This window comes from Numida meleagris, chromosome 3 (assembly GCF_002078875.1).
Source record: "Numida meleagris isolate 19003 breed g44 Domestic line chromosome 3, NumMel1.0, whole genome shotgun sequence".
Lineage (NCBI taxonomy): Eukaryota > Metazoa > Chordata > Aves > Galliformes > Numididae > Numida > Numida meleagris.
In genome coordinates, this window is record NC_034411.1 from 46,190,868 (window position 1) to 46,204,393 (window position 13,526).

A 13,526-nucleotide genomic window follows, 5' to 3' on the forward strand; every position below is an offset into this window, starting at 1 on the left:
ACCAGCGGAATGCCAGTGTTGTCTAGGTTCCTGTGCCCATCTGGTTGACTCATTTAAGCAGAGATGGAAGAATAGGCGGTAGTGTCACACAGTGTCTGCATGTGGACGCACAGCACGCATGGTTTTTCAGACAACAGTGGAGCTGGTGTTTCTTGCTTTTTGAGCCGTTTGTGTCTGAAACCACATCTCTTCCATGCTGTTCTGATCCTGATGTTTCGATGCAGGGCCCAAATGCCTGGCACCAGTGATGTTTGCTCCATTTGGAGGCTCCTCCTTCCCACGGGGCCATATGAAGGCAGCTGGGCCTCCAGCCCTGCAGCACTGAAAAGCAAGACTCAGGGTGTCACTGTCTCTCCCATGCAGACATCATACCACCTGCACATGCCGTGCAAGCACACCTTGGTCCAGAAAGCAAGCCCCACAAAAATGCCTTCTGAGGCTGCCAGTGAAGCCATCCAGCTGGGAGCATGTTGGTAGAGGCTGAGCAGACCACACAAAGCAGAGCAGGTCAAGAAGACTGGGGGCCATGACTTCATTCAGGACAATGGTTCTATGGTCAGAGAGCACTGGAGATGGGTAAGGTGCTGTGCTTGGGCCTGACACCTCCCTGGTGTTGCAGGCCAGAACCACCCTGCAGCAGCAAGGCCAAGGGCCACAGCAGCTTATGGCTCTGCCCTGACTCTCCTCTTGTCTTCTTAATGCACCATCCTGCAGCATCTCCTTTCAGTCTTTTTTGGCTTTTTGTTCCAGGGAAGAAAGATCCAAAAAGTGTGTCTCTGTAGTTGATCTGAACAAATTCCGATTTATTGTATCGACAAAGAAACTGAAAAATTAGTTATTGCCATAGCCCCAACCCAAACTCCAGTCATGGGTCTAAAATAACAACTGTGCCTTCAGTGTACTTCCAGAAGTTTAATATATCAGTCTATTTATTCCAAGGTTCTTTCATTTCGTCCTTTTTCTCTCTTTTTTTTATCAACCCGCCTGAGGAGGCATGTCTCAGTTACTGCTGCAGCTGCCCCCAAATTCCAATTCTCCTCCTTCTCCCAATGCTCTGTCTGCACAGAGACTTGTTATCCAACATGATGAGAGTGAGTGGTGGTAAGAGTATGCTGCTCCTCTCTATTAAACAGCTTCTGCTCCTAGAATATATGAATGATTTCCTTTGAGTGTTTATGGATATGGAGATAGCACTGTATTATTCTAAAATGTGATCTGTCACAACAGTGAGAATAATATGATGACATGATTCCCCATTCCTCATCTCTTGGCGATTTTCTTTACGAGATTGTGTTGATGTAATTCAACCATATAGAGTTGTAATCTTTCCTACTTCACCAGACACCTTTCAGCACTACAAATAGCAGTAAAATAGAATACCAGATCTGTTTCTGAAAGCGTTCACAAAATTTATGCTTAGAGCCTCAATAACACATTTCCTTTGCTCTGGCAAGGTTTCACAAAACCCAAGCCTAGCTCTGGGACTGACAGCTCAATCAAAAACGAGGCGGGTAAATGTAGCAAGTCCTAAAGTTTATCAAACCTGAGTGTTGCTGTTGCCTACCTGGAATGTGCAATGCTCAGAGATATAGGACCTCTGTGTCACGGTATTATCTAAGGGTCTGCGTCCGTGACAAGGGGAACAGGCCCGAAAGAAAAAAAACGAGAAAAAGAGGAAGGAAAGAAAAAAAATTGCCGGCGATAAGGGCCAGCCCCCGGGCGCTCCGGTGGCTAAAGCGGCAGAGAAGCCGCGGAGCCGCAACCTGGGAAGACAAAGGGAAAGAGGGAAAAAGAAAAAAAAAAAAAAAAACAGCGGCACCAATCTGAGGAGGAACAACCAACTTTACTAAATATATCAAAATGAGGCTAGTAGAATTATATTAGAGAGTTTACAGGCTGAAAATCTTACACAGTAAACTGCAGGAGGACCACGTGCTTTCTCCGCCGGGCAGGAAGGAACAGACCCCGCGTCTCCCACGCGGCTTCACCACCCCCCCCTAACGCAAAGACCCCTGGGGAGTGCACCTCCTCCCCTCCCCCTCAGAGGGCCACACCAAAAAAGGTAGTTTGCAGTAATCAGGGAATTAACTCTTTAACTGCCCGTACCTTACATGATGTAATGATGTGGAATACCGACAACAAAAAATCACAAAACCATAATACTCTGCCAGTGTGATGCCTGGACGGAAATGTTCACACCTTGGGGACTATCCAGAGAAAAACTAACTGACCTGAAATCCAATGATGGGCACCATGAGAGAGACAAACTTGGCTAACTGGATTTAAGGTTATTTCAGCTGCTGAAATTCACAGTCAGCACAAAGAAGCACTGAGTCCTGTAAGCATCATCTTGGCAAGCAGCAGTCTAACAAAAAATGTGTCACCTTGGCCACTCTTCCAAACTAAACACAATTGTAGCTGCTGCTAAAATGGGGGAAAATGCCTTGTCCTTCTGCCTTGAACCCTCAGCAACAGAAGATCGCTTAACTGGAGAGGCACACCGAGTTTCAAGGCTGTGGTTCTTGCATGGCTGCCATATTTCCACAGTGAAGCTGGTGGTGACACTGAGACACCATTCTGAAGAAAAACCTCAAGGAGAGAGAGAGCTAACAGTCCCCCTCCACGCCATCAGGGAACAAGTGACAAGCCCACTCCTAATAGGCGCCCTCTAAGAAAATCGTTTTCCTGGAAACTCTGGAGCACATGAACCCTATCTTTTACACCAGTACCAGACACAACTTTTCATTAATTACATAGACAGGAAAATCTTTTCCGGATTAAGAGTTCTTCCCCAAAATACATTGTTCTCCTCCCGCCCCCTCAAAAAATAAAATAAAATAAAAATCCTGAGATTGTGTATGTTTTCAATTCAAGATTTTCTGAAGAGCTTTGCATCATGCTACATGTTAACCATAAAGAAAAAAGGATGATTCAGACCTATTACGCACACTAATCTATGCACAGCATTGGTTAGTTATCACTAGTTTTAAAGGGGGATCCTGACCAATGCTTCTCACTTCCATGCGGTTTGTGTGTGGGACTTAGCCATAGTGCCCTTGATTCTTCACACAATTCAGGCAAATCTTCTGCAGCACTAAGATGCTTGTGCTTTCCTTTATTCTTCAGAAAGAGTCCCCCTGGGCAAAAAATAAGGAGCTGCATTGCCTAAATCTTTGTGTCAGTCTGGAGACTGGAAACAATGCTGCTATTGCATAAGCCAAGCCTCCAAACATTGACGAGTTGTGTCCGATTTCTTCATGAATGGTCTCTCTGTCACCAGGGCCATGAGGAAGGCCAGATCCTCACCCCAAGCCCTGGCTACCACCCTACAATAGCTGGGTATTTCCGCTAAAGTGCTGGGCAGCAAGCACTGCTGGTGTTCAGCTGTTAGAGCTCAGCACTGATTAAGGTTTCCCTGGCCAAGAGGTTGTTATCACCGCTGGATCCACAGCTGGGAGGGCAGCACGCCCCACAGGCACAGCTGGAGCTGCGGGATGGAGCTGGAGAACACTGCTACAGGCTCCAGCACTGCTGGTGACCCAGGAAGAAGAGGGATGCTTGGTTGGCGTGTGATGTTCCTTGAGCTCAGTGGAGACAGCCCTGCTGTTACTGCCTTTGGAGAAAGACATTCCTAACATGCAATATCTCTGCACGATTTAAGGGCTGGTTTGGAAACAGGGCACAGGACCACCCTGGCAAAACTCTTCTGCAGCATTTATCTTATTCAGGGTGCTCTATCCTTCAGCTTTGCATGGATGAAATTCTTTCTCTGTTTCAGGGATTAGGTACTTTTGTTAAGATACCTGGCCTGGGAGTGTGGGCTACAAAGTATTAGTATCCAGGTACTGTAAAGGGAGTTGAAATTCAGCCTGGCAACAGGAGCCAGTGATGACACTGCAGTTTCAGAAGCTCTTCTCCAGCTGCACCCACTGCCCTTATCTTCTCCAGCACTGTGGTTTTGTAATATCTCATTTTTCCCTTGCCTAGTCAAATTTTCTCACTTTTCAGTTTTCATCCCTCCTCAGATTATACTATATCATTGCTTCCTTCTACTTCTTCCTTTTCTGTCTTATATCTTTCTCAGCAACCAGGTCCAGTGCTTTGCCCCAGGGAGACAGAAGTTGCTGGACTTTTCTTCTCATTATAACTAATTCCAGCACCTACCCACTCTACCTCACTCTTTTCCCATAATCACCACTCATCCAATGCTTCTTCCAGCCCTATCCTGGCACTGCAGTACCCCTGATAAACCTTTGATGTTCTCTCTTGAGCTTTGACTTTCCCTTACTTCATTACCTCCTAACTCACCAACTCTCATCTCCACACTGATGCCCGTTTGATTACCTGCCATCTTTGCCCTTTTCCTTTGATTTGCCCTGCATGTACATGTTTCAGACTCCCTGAAACAGACCTTGCCTTTGCCACGGACTACTCTGCTGTTGGTCTGCTTGGCTGTGATGATGGCATCCAATTTAGCACCGCCTCCTGTGTATGGCAGGTCAGTAAAAGATTTCACTAAGTCCCCTCACTCCTTTACATGAAAGGAGTGCTTCTACCTCTGGATAAAACTGCTTCTATGTCTCAGTTTTCTCCACTTTCTGCCGTCTCTCTAAAGTCTTCCTTAACTCACATCATTTCTCAGCCCTCCTCCTTCCTGGTTTTGTTTGCTCTTGCGCACACTCCCTTCAGAGTGCTACTCTAAATCATTTTCTCTCCATTTCTGCCCTCTTGCTTCCCAGCACCTACAAGCTCCATCTCATCAAATAGTAGCTCCTCTTCTCACCTTTCAGACTCTTCCCTAGGTGATTGGTTTTAGCCTCTATCATCCCTGACCCTTTGACATTTCCTTTATTTCTGCCATATAGAATTCCTGCATGTGAAAATTTGCTGTGAAGGGCTGTTCCCTGTGTAAGCCTCATCTCTTAAAGAAGGGACTCAGCTCGCTGGTTTCTCACCTTGTCTAAGCAGAACGACTCCTCTTCCTTCCCACCTCCAGCTCCAGCTTGGAAAATGGAGTTGTACTATGGCCAGTGAAGTGAAACTGGCTTGATAACAACAGCTAAGTCATCCTCACCTTGATGGAGAACACCTATGCAGATGGATGGAGGTGAGATTTAAGCAATCCCCATCACATTTATACTTGTAGATCATCTAAATTACTTCTGCAGGCATCCAAGTTTTTTAAAAAAAGACCACATCATGGTTGATTCCTAGCTGTTTCTGGTGCCTGGCTATTGTATGTTTTTGTCTTTTCTGCCAGTAGGCACTTCTTGGCAGGGTTCATCTCATTTCTCCTGTTGTACAGCAGCCAGAATAACACAACCTCACCCTCAGTGGGGCTCTGGCAGCACCAAAACTGGGTGGCAGCACTCCATCCAAACAGCACTGCAAAGGCAATTGGCATGAATTTTCTGGTAGGAGGAGAAGAGACTGCCTGAAGGGAAACTGCTGTTGCAAGTGGGATGCAAAACTCAGTATTTCCTCATACTTGGGATGTTTGGCACAGAAGTTAAGAAAATAAAGTACAATCAACTCTTTTATAGGGAAACAGGTACAAAGATAATTTTGATGGAAATTCTTTTCATAAACTCATTTCCCCCATGAGAATGCTGGCAATTAAATGCCTTTTAAAAGCAAAGAAAAATGCTTAATTTGTCCTCTGCTGCCAGACAGGAACACTGCATTTCAGATTTGTCTCAAGAACTTCCTGAGCAAGTGAGTTTGACATGTTAACCTCACTCTTAGTTGTGGTTAACTTCTGCTAAGTGCCAGTTCTGCTAGGAGTTTATTGATTGCTTTTCAGGCCGAAAAACAGGAATGTTTTGAATATCCAGTGGGACTTCACATTTAAACAACCACACACTAATTGTAACGGAGATAAGACTATTGTAGATCAGACCTTTTGAAATAAAATGTGCAGAAGATGATTTCTCATTTCTTTTTAATGAGAGGAAACTGAGGCATTGATTCTGATTCAATATATTGAATTTTTGGCCACCTCACCCACCTTTTGCTGTCTTTAGTGAATGGTTGATGAATGATGAAAATGGGAAGAACTAGATCTTTACTTATCAATTTTGCCAGTACCTAGATGGTTAACCAAAGGAATCTGTTGCATCAACACTAAGTTAATTTCCAGTGGGTCCATTACAGCCAAACATTTTTCATAGTGTTTCTAAATTGAAGTGGTGGGAATTCAGACATAGGACAAACAGGAACTAGGAAAACTGCCACCAGAGGTGCTAAAAGTCTCTAAGAGTTCAATCAAATATAAAGGTATCACCTCTTGTTTGGTGAATCCCTCAGCTGGAGATCACTGCTGCTCAGATGAGTAGTGCAGGGAACAATCACTCTACGCTGGCTCTATTCTTTGTCCTCTTGCCTGCATTCTGTCTTTGGCCTTTGCCAAAAATCAGACACTAGTCTAGGTGAAATTAGTGTGTGATTCAAACCAGATTTTTCTGTGGCTGTGAAGTGAGCTGCAGCTAAGCAGAGCAGCTGCTCTGGTCACCCAATTTCAGTAGAAATTTTGTTTGTTGTTAATGTGCAGGCAGGGAAAGAATCAGTGCCTCATCTCACCCATGTCCTCCAGGAAGATTGTCTAAATGAACTTGCACCAAAAATGTCTGAATCCAAACTGCATCTTTCTGGCTTGTAAGGAGGACCATGAACAAAGGCTATTCTGACTTAACCCCTGCATCATCCAGAGAGGGAAGCCTTCCTTCATCCCTAACTACCACTGAGAAAAGCTGAGGGAGATGCTCTGGCTTTAGTCAAGTACTGATCAGGATGAAGTCCTGGTCCTAAGCACATACATAAAGCAACTAGCTGAAGATTGCCAACTTCCAGTTACCTACCTAAGCATGACCTAACATGGAAATGAAATATGCTTAAGGAGCACTGTGTATCTAAGGAGAAAGCACTGAGAAAGCTCCTTCTTGCACACACTGTTGCTGTGCAGTGTCCTAGTAACACAGGTCACTGCAGATACCCTCACCCATCCTCTGTTGCACTGTGATAGCCCCACAGAGAACTGATTCACATTCAATATCTGAGACATTTATCCCTGAGGCCCTGTGGAAAGTCTATCTGGGTCTATCTACCCAACAGACTTTCCACTTCTGCAGTGTGATTGAAGTTCATGAGTTAATGCCTTGGTACAGGAGATCTTCCCATTGCTAGTCAGCAGTGAGCACCAGACAGGGCTTTCTTGAGAGTTCATGTGAGACCAAGATTCCAAGAGGCATGCAAACTATAACATCACAATTGGCTATGTGGGGATCAGGCCAACCAGTTCCTGATCCACAGAAACACATTGTGCCCAATGCCTGCTAACACTGGGGCACAAACATGAGGCAAAACTCCTCTCTTTCCATTCACCAGTTTCCCAGTAAACCTGAAGAAAATTGGTAGCATCTCCAGTGACACAATTTTCTGTGCTCTTGGTACTAAGATTCTGGACTTTAATATGTCTTAGGTGATGATATTTTTGCTTAATTAGATCGTGCTGTGATTAGACAAGCTGGGACTATTTAAGACTCCTGAGTCTGAGGTTTAATGGTCCAGTGAACTGATGATCCAGAATGATTTCCTCTGCAAAACAGGGAGGACAGAAGACAGATTTCAAGCCCTCAAATTCAAAGGACTTTGTAAAAAGTATTTTAATTTTAGTATACTTACAAGACATTAAGCTCCACCTTCTGGTGAATGACTAAATAGCAGGATGAGGTATGGATCTAAGGTAAATAAAAAAGGGAATTTTTACAAGACAATAGTATTCAAGTAGCAAAATGCCTTAAGTATATTTGCAGTATTTTAGGAGAATACACCGATTTCCACCAAAATGTCAGCAAGAAGGTTTTAAAAAACATTACAGTGTTTTATTTCAAGAGGTTTTAATGTGTTATGTTCCATGTTCATCACTTGGTATAAACTGTCATGCAATAAAATAAACTTTATGTTTCAACTATTCTTAATCAAAACAATTTGGAATGCCCTGCTGCACAAAACCTTTCCGTATTTTGATTTTTCATCTTGTTAAAATGAATAAAAATACACATTGAAATGTTAAAGTTTCTTCAAGGACAGGGAATGCTTCCCAGGCAACACCCCAGAGCCTTAGAGTCTCACATTGCTCACTGCCAGCCATGTCTCTTTTCTGCATACTGCAATATATGAAGCCCCAGCAGATGTTACTGATGTGGTTGGTGTTCCCCAGCTCATCAGAAAACAAGCTGTAAACGTCAGTGAGGTGATCTTACTCCACAGGTCTCAGAAAGGGGCTGTACACATGTACTGGGAAGAAAGAAGGGGAAAAGCAGGAACCGCTGCAGCTTTTTTTTTCACATTATAGCAAATGAATATTTTAAGGAAGGATTGGAATCTGAAAGCAGTCACTGATATGACAGGGTTTTCCTCTAGGTGCACAGGACAACAAAGGAGAAATCACAGTGGAAGAGTAGCCTTCCCAGTGGGTACAACAATCTTAACGTGTTAAATTGGCTAGTTGGAAAATCAGGGTAAAAAACAGCATGACAAGAGCTGTGGTTGCCTATGAGTGCTCGAGTTGTGCTGTCTGCAGTGCTGATCCTTGTCCTTTTCAAGTTTGGTTTCTGGCACATGCTTGTTCCTGGCACATCCAACAAGTTGCTTCAGTGCTCTTAAAGGAGGTGAGGGGGGTTGTTTGTAGGCTCTTCACATCCATGGAACATCCACACAGTGTGAAATGACAAACAAAGCCACATCCTTGGGAACAGCGTGTTTTTCTGAGCCACAATTTACGGTGTCAAGAAAACAAACTTTCAAGACAAATCAGTCTTCCTTCAGTTAGCAAATGAAAGATAAATATCTGAGGTGTGCATGATGCTTGGAAGCAGTAGCACTTAAAAATACATTATCCAACCGTTGGCCCAGTCTGTGTATAATGTACATGTATATACACACAGTGTAATTTCATCATGAGGTCTTTTTCCGCTGCTGCTGAAGGCTCAGGGCTCTCAGTTTTTTATGCTGTGAGAGAGAATATAATGAAAGGTAGACTGTTTCAGAGAGCAATTTAGATGCGTATTTTTGGAAGGTAGGGGAAGGGCTGGATCCAGTCACCCTGTGGGACATTGGGCCTGTCTTCCATTACAATACACAGGCTGCAGGCTGCATGGCCTGGTGCCATGGGAATGGGCTTTGGCCACACCGCTCCCCTCCTTCTCTTACTGCTTCCTCTCCCAGCCATAGCAGACCCATGTTGAGGGGAAATATTTCCTTCTGGCTAATCAGCCTCAGTGGTTTCCATACTGACACCTTCTTACCACTCGACTCCCAGGAGAAGGCCACCTTTCTCTGTAAAATCATGCTTTCCTTGTTGGAGAAGCTCGGAGGTGTGGGCAAATGAGTCATGATACTGAGAGGAGCTGACAGATAGATAGTCCTGCCGTCATGGAATTTGCATTTAGATCCGTGGGAGGGGGGCCTGACTGGAGGATTTGGGATAATCTCCAGGGACACCACAAACACAAAAAGCAATTAGAGCTGCACATTGTTCATCAAGTGACCGTGGAGGAAAATTCAGCTCTGGAGAGTCTCCAGCCTGATTCTGTGATTCTCGTGCATGTGTATCTCAAAACATTTATATAGAATTCATCTGGAGCTGCAGTCTTCCCCAGATTATTCCTCTGGGCATCTGATACAAACCAGTTGCTCATTGACAGCCCAAAGTAGAGCAATTAGTCATAGGCCAACAGGCTTGGCCAAAGGAAATTTACTTGTTTTTTTTTCTTTCTCTTCAAATATCATTGAAAGATGGAAACAGAGGTATCAGCACGAGGAGCTGTTGCTAGGCCAAGATGTCAAGCAGTAGCATAACATTGCTAGTGCTTGGAATGCTATGCTAACTGTCTGCTAACAGAGAAAAAATGAGACGAGAAACACAGGCAAAAGACAGAATAAGAGGAGGGGTTACATGAGCATTGTCCCTAGGCAAAGTAGAAAGAAGGAAATGTGGAGAAAAAAGTCAGTTGTTTGACTTACCTCATGCACCCACTAGTACTTCAGCGGGAGGCAAATCAGTGAGAGCTCAGCTGGCAGGGGAAAGAAATAGGCCAGAAAAGGCTGCAGCTGTCCTTTGAAGTGTAAAGCTCTTCCCAACTGCAAAAATTCACAAGGTAAACCACGGTCTTCCAGGTACCACAGGCTGGGACTCAACAGTGGGATACAAGAGTTCATGAGCAGAGATGAGAGGCCAGATAAAGACCTAGCCCAGAGAGATGATGAGGACTTGAAACTCTCCCTAGAATTTAGTGGGAAGCTCCAGATGAGATGTCCAAAGCTGGATAAGATCCAGGTCTAGATGTCCAATAGATTGGACACCCAAGTGCCCTGCTCAGATTGGGAAGTTCTAGCCTGAAAGTAAGCAGAGTGTTGCAGGGCCAGACTGTGGCCATGCATTGCCCCATGTCTTGACATTCCTCCAAGACAGTCATCCTGTGCTGCTGCTGGGATACCACAGGCCTTGTTGCTTTCTGTGGCTTGCTTGATGAGCATATGGATCATTTCTTTCCCTTAAAGCCTCCTCATAAACAACTGGTCAGAATACTGGCAATACAATCACAAAGCAGAGTCTGGAGGGAGCTGTCTGCCAAAGGGCTCACTCTAGCTCTCCCAGGTCATCCCAGGACAGCTGCAGTTAGCTTTGCGGCACAACAAGTTAAATTGCTCACAGATTTGTCTGCACATAGCTGCTTCAGAACCAATTGCTTAGAAGGAAAACATTTTAACAAGCGGTGAAAAGCAGCATACAGCTCCTTAAACAACAGGCTTTAGTGCCGCCTGTGTGAAGGCCTGCTGCATCTACTCAGCAATGCCACAAAGCCCTGGTGTGGGTGTAAGCCTCTTTCCCAGCCTGTGGACAGGCCTGTCACACTCTCAAGGCAGCCCGTGGTGGTCCAGCTCCACAGGTCCAGCCAGTGATGTCTCACAGGGCCCACTCCTAGGCCCACACTTTGAAAGGCATCCCAAAGCCTTTGCATAGCTGAAGAGAAGGCTGGGAGCTCAGTCACTGTCATTGTGGTAATCTCCTAAATGAATAGTGGTCTAAAAGGGTGACAGGTACCCTCAACCATTTCATGTATGAAGCACTGAATCTGCATACTGGGCACTAAAGATGTCCAGGTATGAACTGAGTTACACAAGTAGCAGCAATAAAAAGAAAGCACAAGTCTACTCTTCTCCTTTCATTATCATCATATATCCCCTTTTTTCAATGTTTATTTGTTCCAAATAGAATACATAGTAAGTATGCTACAGAATTCAGAAAATCCTGCCCCAGCCTCAGCTCAGCCCAAGGCCAATCATCAGCTTTATCTGCAATCACAACAGTGCATCAGGAAGTCATGCTGTCGTGCTAAGACAGCAGAAAGTTAGTTTGTTTTTCATAAGTCTGATGCTTTACAGACTTAACAGTTCTTCTGTTACTATACTAAACAATACTAAAGAAACACGTTTCCCTCTAGTTCTTATGGCTTTTACTACTCTATAGATTGATGTCAATGGTTTACGGGCGTTTGGCCCGGTTCCGTGATGAAGGGGACGGGGGATCCACGGGTCCACGCCCCAGGAAAAGGGAAAAGGGAAAAAGGGTAAGGAGATAGCCCTGAGAGCAAAGAACAGCAGCAACAATCTGAGGAGAATAAGAGCCTATTCTCAAACACTGACTAACGTGAAGATTCTTTGCAGAAGTAAGAGGCAAGAAGGACCAGATGCTATGTCCTTGATCTTTTCCTCATTGCTTGATTGAGTTTCATGCTCTAGTCACTCTTCAAAATCTAGTTCAGAAAGCTACAGCCTGAATATTTTACATGCAATATTGTCTTTGGCAGGAATGTTGCCAGCAGATGCAAATGCTACAGAAAACTGCAGCTTGGGGTCTGTTATCTGCTCATACCCTTGTATCTGAGTTAGCTCTCAGCATAATTTCAGCAAGGAAGAATCACAGAATCACAAAGGTTGGAGAAGACCTCCAAGATCATCTGGTCCAACTGTCCATCTACTGCCATATATTTCCCCACTAAACTATATCCCTCAGTACAACATCTAAACGTTTCTTGAATACATCCAGGGACGGTGACTCAACTACCTCGCTGTTCCAGTACCTGACCATTCTTCCAGAGAAGAAATTTTTCCTAATATCCAACCTGAAATAAGTGTCAGGTCAGACAGAAGTATCTGTTACAGAGCACAGGCTGACAGACGTGGCCTCCCACATGGCTGCAGCAGGCAAGAGCTGCCAACTAGATGGACAGACAGAGGTGACCAGCTGTATTATTGCTGAGAAAGCTTTCATGTCACATCTCTTTTCAGTTAGAAGAACCAGATCCAACAGGAACTGAGGAGCTTGCAATGAAGTTATCAGTCAAGGAGATATCAAGTATCAGTAAGTGGAGACCTTAAAACTATAAACTTTAATAAAACATGTTTTCTAATGATGACACCGTCACGTTGCCATGCTATAAGATTTGAAAGATGTTATTATTGTAACAAGCTACAGTGACAATGATGAAGGACAGCTATGTCCTTCAACATAATCCATGAAAACCTGATGATTTTTACAGTACAAAACAATGGTCACTCACCCCATGTTAGAAAGACATGAGAGGCATTGAGGGAACCCCTACAATCTTAACAACTGCCTTGATGCTTATCAGATCAAACAAAGGACTCTGTTTTTCTCAATTTGAAAGGTACCAACTATGACACTTTGATAGATGAGATTTCCCTCCCACTCACATCAGTCTCTCTTCCCCCAGAAATGTGGACTGCTACAGGGTGAATGGGGTTGCTTAATTTTCTTCCATGACTTTTGATTCCAGTTAGAAAGACAGTAACTGTTAAAAGTCACCATTTCCCTAATGTTGCACGTTCCTCCAGGAAGTTTTGTCTATAGTAACTTATAGAGGGATATAGTAACTCTAAGAGGGATATTTAAAGACTGGGTCCATGCTATCTCTGGAAAAGGTAGGATAGGAAAAAAAGATGCTTAAAATGTAACTAATTTTATCTAGATAATGAACATGACATTGGGAGGTCATTGTTCTTGAAAAGCTACATTTAACAATAGCACTTCTACCTCCTTTAAACAGCAGCTCTTCATTAATGCTGTAGGTCAAACAGCAAGCACAATAACGGTGATGCAAACTAAAACTGTGGGGATCAATCCTAGTTGCTAATACACACTGGGAAAATTGTTAGAGTGAAAATATTAGGATAAATTTCCCTTTAATAACAAACAGGTAGCAGCTGGGATTTTTTTAACGCTATATTACAAGAACAATACCTAGATTTCACTTAAGCACCAGGCAATGCAAGGCTTGGCTGCCTGTGCCACCTGAGGCCTGCCCACAACACAAGTGAGCACTGCAACCAGCATTTAATTGCAACGCTCTGGTTTTCCAGGCCTTATCCATGTGAGCTTAGTGGTGCGTGTATCCAGTTGCACAGCAGTCTGCAGGCTGCTAGCCTAAACTTTCCACACAGAC